The following is an 8,477-nucleotide window of genomic DNA, read 5'->3' on the forward strand; positions in this document are numbered from 1 at the left end:
TGGGTGATACCACACTGACAGATAGCAGGCAGTCAAGGCAGATGACCAGCAGGAGAACGCTGACTTTTGCTCTTTCAAACTTTGAACTGCAGGAGGGAAGACAAGCTCACATCTCTGTACGGGGCAATGTCCATGCGCCCTGGTATGCTTTTCATGGAAAACACATTTCTTTACAGTGTCGTCTCTGGAGACCACGCTTGAGGAAAAGACAGGAAAAGGTACACTGACATTATCAAAATGGGACGGGGGGGGGGGGCAGGGGCTATGTGTCTAAAGGAAATAATAAAGTCCTGTCATTTTCAGAGCTGATAAATGTGAATGTTAAGAAGTGTTATCAATTAACTGTAGTAAGAGGAGGCAAATAAGTAGAAAAAGGAAAAAATGATAAAGAACCAGAAGCGGAGCACTAGCAAATGGGTGGGTGGAGACGGAGGGACACAGTACTGAGGTAGAAGAAGATAACCCATCCACCTGATACCATTTGCCCAAGCTAGGAAGTGCCCTAGGGAACAGGAACTTAATAGAAAACTATTGGGACCCAGAAGCTCAGAATTACCCAAGACAGCACAATAGGTGCATGTTTGGTCTAAGCATAAACTAGGGAAATCCTGATGGTTTCCATGGGTTGTATACAGCTTTTGTGGCTCCCTTAAGCATTGCACCAGTTTGCTGGGCACCGTTTGGTTCCCACTGTGCCTCTTTCCCCCAGTTCTTTCACAGACCAGTTGTTGACTTGCTTGAGAGTGGCCCTCAAATCGCGTCCTCCCTGCAGGTCTCACACTTGAAGCATTTTTATCTGAGCATGGCTGCAATGCATGCAACAGGAGTTACTCCCTCACCAGGGAAATGCAGATTACCCTTTGGATGCAAACACAGCATCCCCCAGCCAGCAGTAACAACAGGCTACCACCACTCAGTGGCCTGAGTGCATCAGCAATGCCCAAAACTTTTTGCAAAGCACAAAATCCTCATGCCTCCCAGGCAGGGCACCAAAAGGGTCTGTGAGTGCTATTAGCAACGAGGCCAAAAGAGAGAATGTGTGCTGAAACAGAAAGTCTTTCCTCTTTAGCTCACACATTTCACATCAGCTGGGGCTGACGGTGACTGACAATAGCTGTTCTCCTCCAGCTACTTAGTGGCTCCGTGCTAATTTCTCTACAACCGGTGTCCGTATGGCTACATGAGACCTGCCCCGTGGGTCGGTACCACTTTGCCTATGGTCAGCTGGGGGGCTGTCTGCTTCAGGGCTTGTTGTTCGTTTGTTTGTTTGGAAGCGGTTGTTTTGCCAAGGAAGCTTTTGTTTGTTTGTTTTGAAGAACAACAGCAAAAAAATCTCAATTCTTAATGGTCAAGTTTACAACCATCTTAAGTTTTGACAGGCTGTGCAATTAATGGCAACTGAAATTCCACTAAAATGTAGACTATCACAGGGAGAAAGGAAAGAGGTAAATGGGTTTATTATTTAGGAGAGGGAAGGGCAGGACAACTTCCCGACTGGCCCTATGAAGGAAGGAGGGCAGGAAGCCTCTTCTCCCATGCCAGCATGTGATTGCTCTAGGGCACAGCGAGGCCCCATGGCTCCATGAGTCCCCCACCCGCACCCCGCTCACCCCTTGGCTTTTGGGGACACAAACACCGCCAGCCCTGCATGAGAAGCCAGGCATCTGGGGCCAAGTGCAATCCTGGGGTGAGCTGGCTTCAGCACAGTGCTTCCCCTCGGCAGCTGCCTGCCTTCCCCACTGCCTCCTCTTCTTAAAAAACTGGCAAAAATCGTGGTAGAGCCAGCTGCATTCCTGACATGCCACATAAACAGCACAAGGCCACCTCTCACCCCTGGCCCATCCTAATCCTGAATTGCTAAACTCAATAAACAGGGAATTAGCAGCATTTAACTTGGTGACCTTTCCAGACCTGCCACTCTCCTGCTTGCAACCATCAGCTCCTGGCGCTGAAGAGGCTGGATCGCAGGAGACAAATATTTCAGTCATTTTGGTGGGTCTTTGTCCGTAGTGGAAACCTGAGCTTGGCAACCTCTTAAAGTGCCATCAAGAGCTCTGTAAGTCAGTAGTATACAGGAGGGACTCGCTTCTGAGAAACAGATCTCCCAGGGCAAAACCCTTCCTAGAAACATCTCCCTCTCCACCATGCGTGAGATGCGAGGGAGAGCGTGTGCCTGCAGGGAGGGTCACAGCACAGCTGCACTGCGGCCGCGGGGGCTGCAACCGGCCAACAAGGATTTCATGTGTGCTCACTGTATCCCTATTAAGCACTCAGTCAGACATTGGAGCTGCAGGGCAGAGTGACTTTGCACATTTAGCTCCCCCTCCGAAAACAACAGCAGTGCTGGAGAATCCCTGCTAAGAGGGTGGCCAATGCCAGGCGTGGTCCATGCCTGTGCTCACCCCAAGAAGGTTTCAGCAAACAGAGGGACAAGGTAAGTCTGAGTGTGCTGAGGATTTCTGTCCATTTCTCAGTTAGATCTTAAATTTGTTGGTAATAAGATGAAAATATTTCCATATAAATTGGAAATTACCTAAGCGCATTTCCTGACACCAGCTTCTAACTAAACTCATGAACACACCAGAGGTCCTGCAGAAGCTGCCATCACCTGCAGCTCCGGTCCTTGCCCGTCCCCTCGGCCTGGCCAGTGGTGCTCCCTCCCAGCTGCCTTGCCAGGGCTGGTTTCAAATCCCTGAACCGCATACGGTATCTGCGTTTCTTTCCACTACTTGGGGCGTTCCCTGACTTAACTATGCCTGGCAGAGAGGTGTCCGTGCAGCCAGAGACGTTCTGCCCCAAGGAGCAGCCAGAAGATCTCTGGCACGGTCGTCCCAGGCTGGGATCCTTCCCTTTGCAGGCAGGACGTCGCTTGCTGTGCCCGGGGGGCTGCAGCGCTCCCAACTAAAGCACCGCTGACGCGGTTGCTGCCCCGTGGCTGCTTGTGCGTCCCGGCTCCTGGAGACCATCCCCACCTTTCCAATCTCGTATTTGTATTTTCCTTTCTCGCTGATGCACATTTATTTCCCAAAGAAAATGATAACAAGGCTCTCTTGGTAAGCTGCAGTCCCCTGTGCTCTCTTAAGGACAGCGAAGGGGGCTGAAGGAGAGGACTATAACCAGGCACAGGAGAGGCTCCTTCTGCTGTTTCTCCCAGGGGAAGATCCTGCTGAACATCCACTGTTCACGTCTGCAGCTCCCCACTGCCTTCTGGTGGCAAAAACGCATTAAAATCTCCCTCCCAGCCCTGAATTCTCCTCCCAAGCCGGTGCCAAACACTTGTGCTGGGCGTGTGGTTTGGGGCCTCGTCTCGTACCCTTCCTGGCATCGCCTGGCCCTCCTCTCCCTGCGGCATCGCTCTGAGGTTCCTCCCATTTCTGCAGAAAAAGACTCCATTCTGTGCCAGAAAGGAAGGTGGGGAATAAGCAAACGCTGTGTTTCTGAGGATCCGACTCTGCCTCTGGGGATGAGACATGCCTCCAACATTTCTCTGCCTTGTGGGGGCTCTCAGCTCCTGGCAGCCCTTTGCCAATGGCCACGAGAAGTGCGGGCACCTCCAGGGCTCTCTCTTGCTCCAGCTGCCTGGCACGAGCTGGTTGGGAATGGTGAATGGATTTCCATCCCTGGTTGCTGGGAGCAAAACAGCCAGGAGTGAAGGGCTTATAGGATTTGTTGCTGCTTGTATTTGTGATAGTCATCTCCTAGGGAAGGATTAGCTGCTGGGTCCGGAGGTGGTCCTGCGCCTGCTTGGCCTCTGAAGTCCAGCAGGAACAAAGTGTTTGCTAAGGACTTTGTCGCTGCCAGAGCGAACGGCTGCCAAGCCGTGCTGTAACCAGGGATGGCAGCGAAGTCGGCACGGATGCGGCAGCGGGACGAAGAGGAGGACCACAGCTAGCCCCCCACTTCCAGCCCATTGTGTGGAGTCGTGTGCAGGGAAGGTGGCCTCGGCAGGTCTAACCTGGTGGCCTGCCAAAGTTTTCTGGGGGAATACGCTGCATTTTCTTGCATTGCTGTGGCTCACAAAACCAAGATAACTTTGACATGCTGGATGCATTCCCTCCCTCATTTTAATGGTTACGGAGGAAAATTTCCTTTGGTTTGCTAGTTCTTGTCAGTCTGAACTCTTGCCCAAAAGCATCTGGTAATGGGCAAAAGGGGTACGCTACAGAGAGGTACTGGTGGTTTCTTTCATGAGAATATCTATGTTTATATGGTACCTGAGCCAACTGCTCCCAGGAGCTCCCTGAAGCATAGGGTGAACCTGAGACACAGCCTGTGGTCTTAGTATTGTCTTTGTAGACATCTGAAAACCCTTTGGGTAGGAAGCCAAGGCTGTCCACATCACCAGCAAGTGCCCATGAGAGCTCTGCAGCTCTCCCCGGTGTCAGCCTGAGGGGTCTGCTTTGGAGCTGCTTGTGCATGACAAAATGGAGACAAGGGACCTGATGACTGTGTTTCTCCTTGTAGTAACACCAAACATTTCTGTCCATCCTGACTCAGACCAAGGCAATAGTAGAGCCTGCCCTTTAGGCTTACCTACTGAGTTTGGGTTTTACTGCTGTTTTATTAGGGGGGAATGAAAGGAAATGATGCTTAGTGTTATGTCTGAAGTCAAATAATAACCTTTTTTAAAGCAGATCTAGGCAAGAGCATGTGAACCAAAGAAGATGTAAGCAAGAGTCTGGAATCCACTGGGTTTTCTTCCAGTTCAAAGTAACGAGGGGGATTAGTGTGGCCCTAAGGGCATGACGTTCTTGCTGTTCTTTACTGTCCTGAGCTTAGATTTTCCCCAGTTTTCAGTGAAGCGGTCTGAAAAGCTGGAAATTGTTAAAAAACCTGAGACATGGCTGTTCTAATAATGTTTCCAGGGAAAATGGTGAGTCACAGATTGAAAAGCAGCACTGTGGCTGTGTGCAAGTGCAACAAGTGGTGCGGTATTCTCTGCAGAGCTACAAGATGCAGAAGCTTTCTAGTGTAGAAATCCAAGAGAGTGTGGAGGTGGGGATTTATTTCAGAACTGGCTGGCTATTAAAAAATCAAACAGAAGTTGGGGGATGAGAGGCCTCCTTTGGTATATGGGTTGATAGGAAAATGAAGGTAGTCTAGAGTCAGTCACAGAGAATGTCTGCTTGGCATGAGAGTGAAAGGAATAGTTAAGGTTACACAAGTGAAACATGACAACCTTTGCTCTCATTTTTAAGTCAAATGGCTTAGAGTTAGATCTTATCACTCAAGACTTGAATTAATCATGGGGTGAGTATTATAACTGAAAGAAATAGATCAAATTATAAAGGCAAGCTGCTACCAAGCTCAATGGAAAGTCAAAAGAATGAGGAGGAATGAAGAGGTAGGTCTGATGAAGACTAACAAAAATATTAGCTGTGCCTCAGGAGATGTTGCTGTTCTCAAACACAAATTCCAGAGTCAAAAATACGGTGCTTTAGTTTTCCATCAAGAACCCAGGCTAGGTAAGAGCTTGAATTCTTTAGCCCCGCCGAGATGAACAGGCTTGCAGCTGAGCTGCTGCCTTGTCTGCCATCTAAGAAACTGTGGATTACAACTGTCCGGTGCATATCAGACAAGCTCACTATTTTGGTTTTACATTTCCAGTTCATTCCTTTCATTTATTCTAAACGTTTCCCCCATGAGACTGTCCTTTTTGCAAATGTCTGTATGTGGAACTGGAATCAGTTGCTGACTTACTTTATGAAAGCACATCATTAGCTTCCTTTGTTATTTGGGGATGTTTTAATCTAAGACTTTGTCCTGTGAACGGGTACATTTTTAATCTGTCCATCTATCCAACTCAGTGATGAGGGTCTTTCCTTTTGTTCCCGTTGGACAATCCCTACCCAAGATAGAAGTGGACTGAGCTGCAAGCTTTCTGTAATCCTAGATAGGTTTTTCTTAGAGGTTGTTTTCTGATACCGTTTTACAAGGCAGCAAAAAGAGTCAGACATCCTCCTCCCTTTATGAATATAAAGATGTAAATCTGAGGCAAACTCCGAAAAATACCCAAATTTAATTCAACATGAAACCTGTTTCTAATTGTTTGCTAATTTTTGAATGGGTTACTAAACCAGGGTCTGCTTTACAGCTCTTCGTAGATTTTTAAAATATATATACACATGTGTGTATATATATAAAAAATCCGTATCTATATGTTATAAAAATATATATAATAAAAATCTATATGTAAATATCTGGTTAAGAAACCCTATATTTAGGGTTAAGAAGATCACTGGTACAAGAACTGTTAAATAGTGAAAGGGTTGATCATTAGTGGACTTTGGGAGGAATTTGAACTCATTTTCACTGGAGTAAAAAAAAGTGTTCTGCAGATAGCAGCTGAGCGTGTTAATCTATTGTAAATATTGAACCTCTGGAAACTATGGGTGGAGATTTTTCTGTTTGCTTTAGTAATAACCTAAACACTGGTCCCTGATAAGTCCTGTACCAAGAGACTGGATTGTATATTCCTGAATAGCCACATTCTTCTTTCACAGAAGTTGAAAGTTATAGATGCTAGTAGTCTCCTGATAAAACCTTCCACAAAAACTTGAATTAAGGATAATTCTCTAAGGATCTTATTGCGCTTGACATCCACCCTGCTATTTATCAGGCAAAATAAGAGACTTTTCCTTGCAGCATAGTCTGTTGGCATTTCTTTATAGAGGAGGTGAGACTGATCCTTAAAGTTGGCATACAGTCAACGTCCTTGCATGTGAGCATCCGCGTTCTCCTCCAGATACACTTGTCCAAATGGAGGCTCAAGCTGAAGTCCCAGTTCTCTTGTCCACCTTCCCTGCTACAGGTAACTATCTGAGAAGGGATTTTGCTTGCTTGGTTGGCTGTAGCCAGTCCCAGAAGCTCTCTGGTTGCTTCATAACTATCACTTCCAGTCTTGCCTGCGCTAGAAAGTCTGACAGACGGGCAGTTATAAACAGCAAGCAATTACTGGCTTGGTGATGTCAATTAATTAAAATCCTATTTGGCTGCCTTGGACCAGGCAATATCCTTACAGCATTGGATTATATCAGCAAATGATGAGCAGTCATATGGGTTAGTGCTAATTTTCTTTCTGTGGCACATGGCTTAGTGAAAGATCTTTTATATAGATTGTGAGACACCAGTGCTCCCCTTGGGCAATTGCAGGAATTTGAGATTGAGCTCCCTTAAATCCCTTTCTTGTATAATCTGCTTTTCTTTTTAATTTCTAGTGCTGTTATTCCTGCTGCCAAAAGCTTAGTTGTCACACAGATACTAGAGCTCTTTTGTCCTCTCAACGAGCAGGGCAAATTATTCTTTGGTATTTGCAGCACTATAGCAACGGCCAAAAATTTAAGAGGGGTATTCAGGATGAGAAGGCCAAGACAGTGAATAAAGTGCACAAGCTGTTACATGTAATCACTGAAACTGTACAGGACATAGCATCAGTTTGGGATCTCTGCAGGTGCTAAACAAAAGGACTAAATTGCGATGTAAAACTGCTATGACCAGCACTAATGTCAGGGCTTTCAAATACCAAAGACCACGCTCCTGTGTGTTTTGTTCAACTCTGCTTTGCCACGCCAGACCCTGGATAACAGCTACTCCGACCATGCAGAGTAGGAGATGAATGTTGTCCTGCAGACAGAAGCCTGCGTAGCCAGGAGGCATTGGCCACTGACTTGGGCATTGAGGATTTTCTTAATGGAAGTGGCTACCATCAAGACATGCAAAGTTACTAGGCAGCATCCCAGTCCTGCGCAGCATGGAACAGTTAGATGAATGCTGGAAAATGGGTTTCCTTGAGTGTCATGCAATGGGCAGCGGGATCCACATCCCAGTACTGTTCATCTTTCTTATCGCAGGCACAAGTCAAAAAGAGTAAGTCTACATGTTTTGCAGACAACGTATTGAAAGCGTGATGGCTTGTGAGCGATTTGTACCACGAAGAAAGCAAGTTTTCCTTAAAACAAACATTGAATGCACCTCGCTAGAAGAGGGCAGTGGAATTATATCAGGAAACTGGAAGCGGTGAAATACTTCTTGTGTAAGGGCCACGAGAAATCAAATTTCAAATTACTCAAATCATGGCAGGTCTCTCTGCCTGTTTCCCCAGCAGAGCTCCAGGGTACTGGTAGTACAGCTCTAACCAGGAGCTCCGTAACTGCCCGGTGTCACTTGATGAGTCCTCTTCTTGTCAGAGAACGTACAGACACCATCCATCCCACCTCCAGGTTGTGGGGGGCAGATAGTCTACAAAGTAATACCACTCCAATTGCCATTTCAGCCTCCTAGTGGTTAAAAGCAAGGGTGTGCAGGCAAGTTTGGTATTTAGCACTGTTTCTGGTCGTTCTATTCTTTTGCACAATTGCATCATGCAACCATTTCACACCCTAAAAATAAATCCAGCTGGTTTTACAGCAACTCCTCTCTCCCAGTGTGGGTCACCGCTTTGTGGCTGCTGAGAGGCAATTCTCAAGCAAGGAGCTTTT

This window comes from Phaethon aethereus (assembly GCF_964289735.1).
Source record: "Phaethon aethereus genome assembly, chromosome: 14".
NCBI lineage: Eukaryota > Metazoa > Chordata > Aves > Phaethontiformes > Phaethontidae > Phaethon > Phaethon aethereus.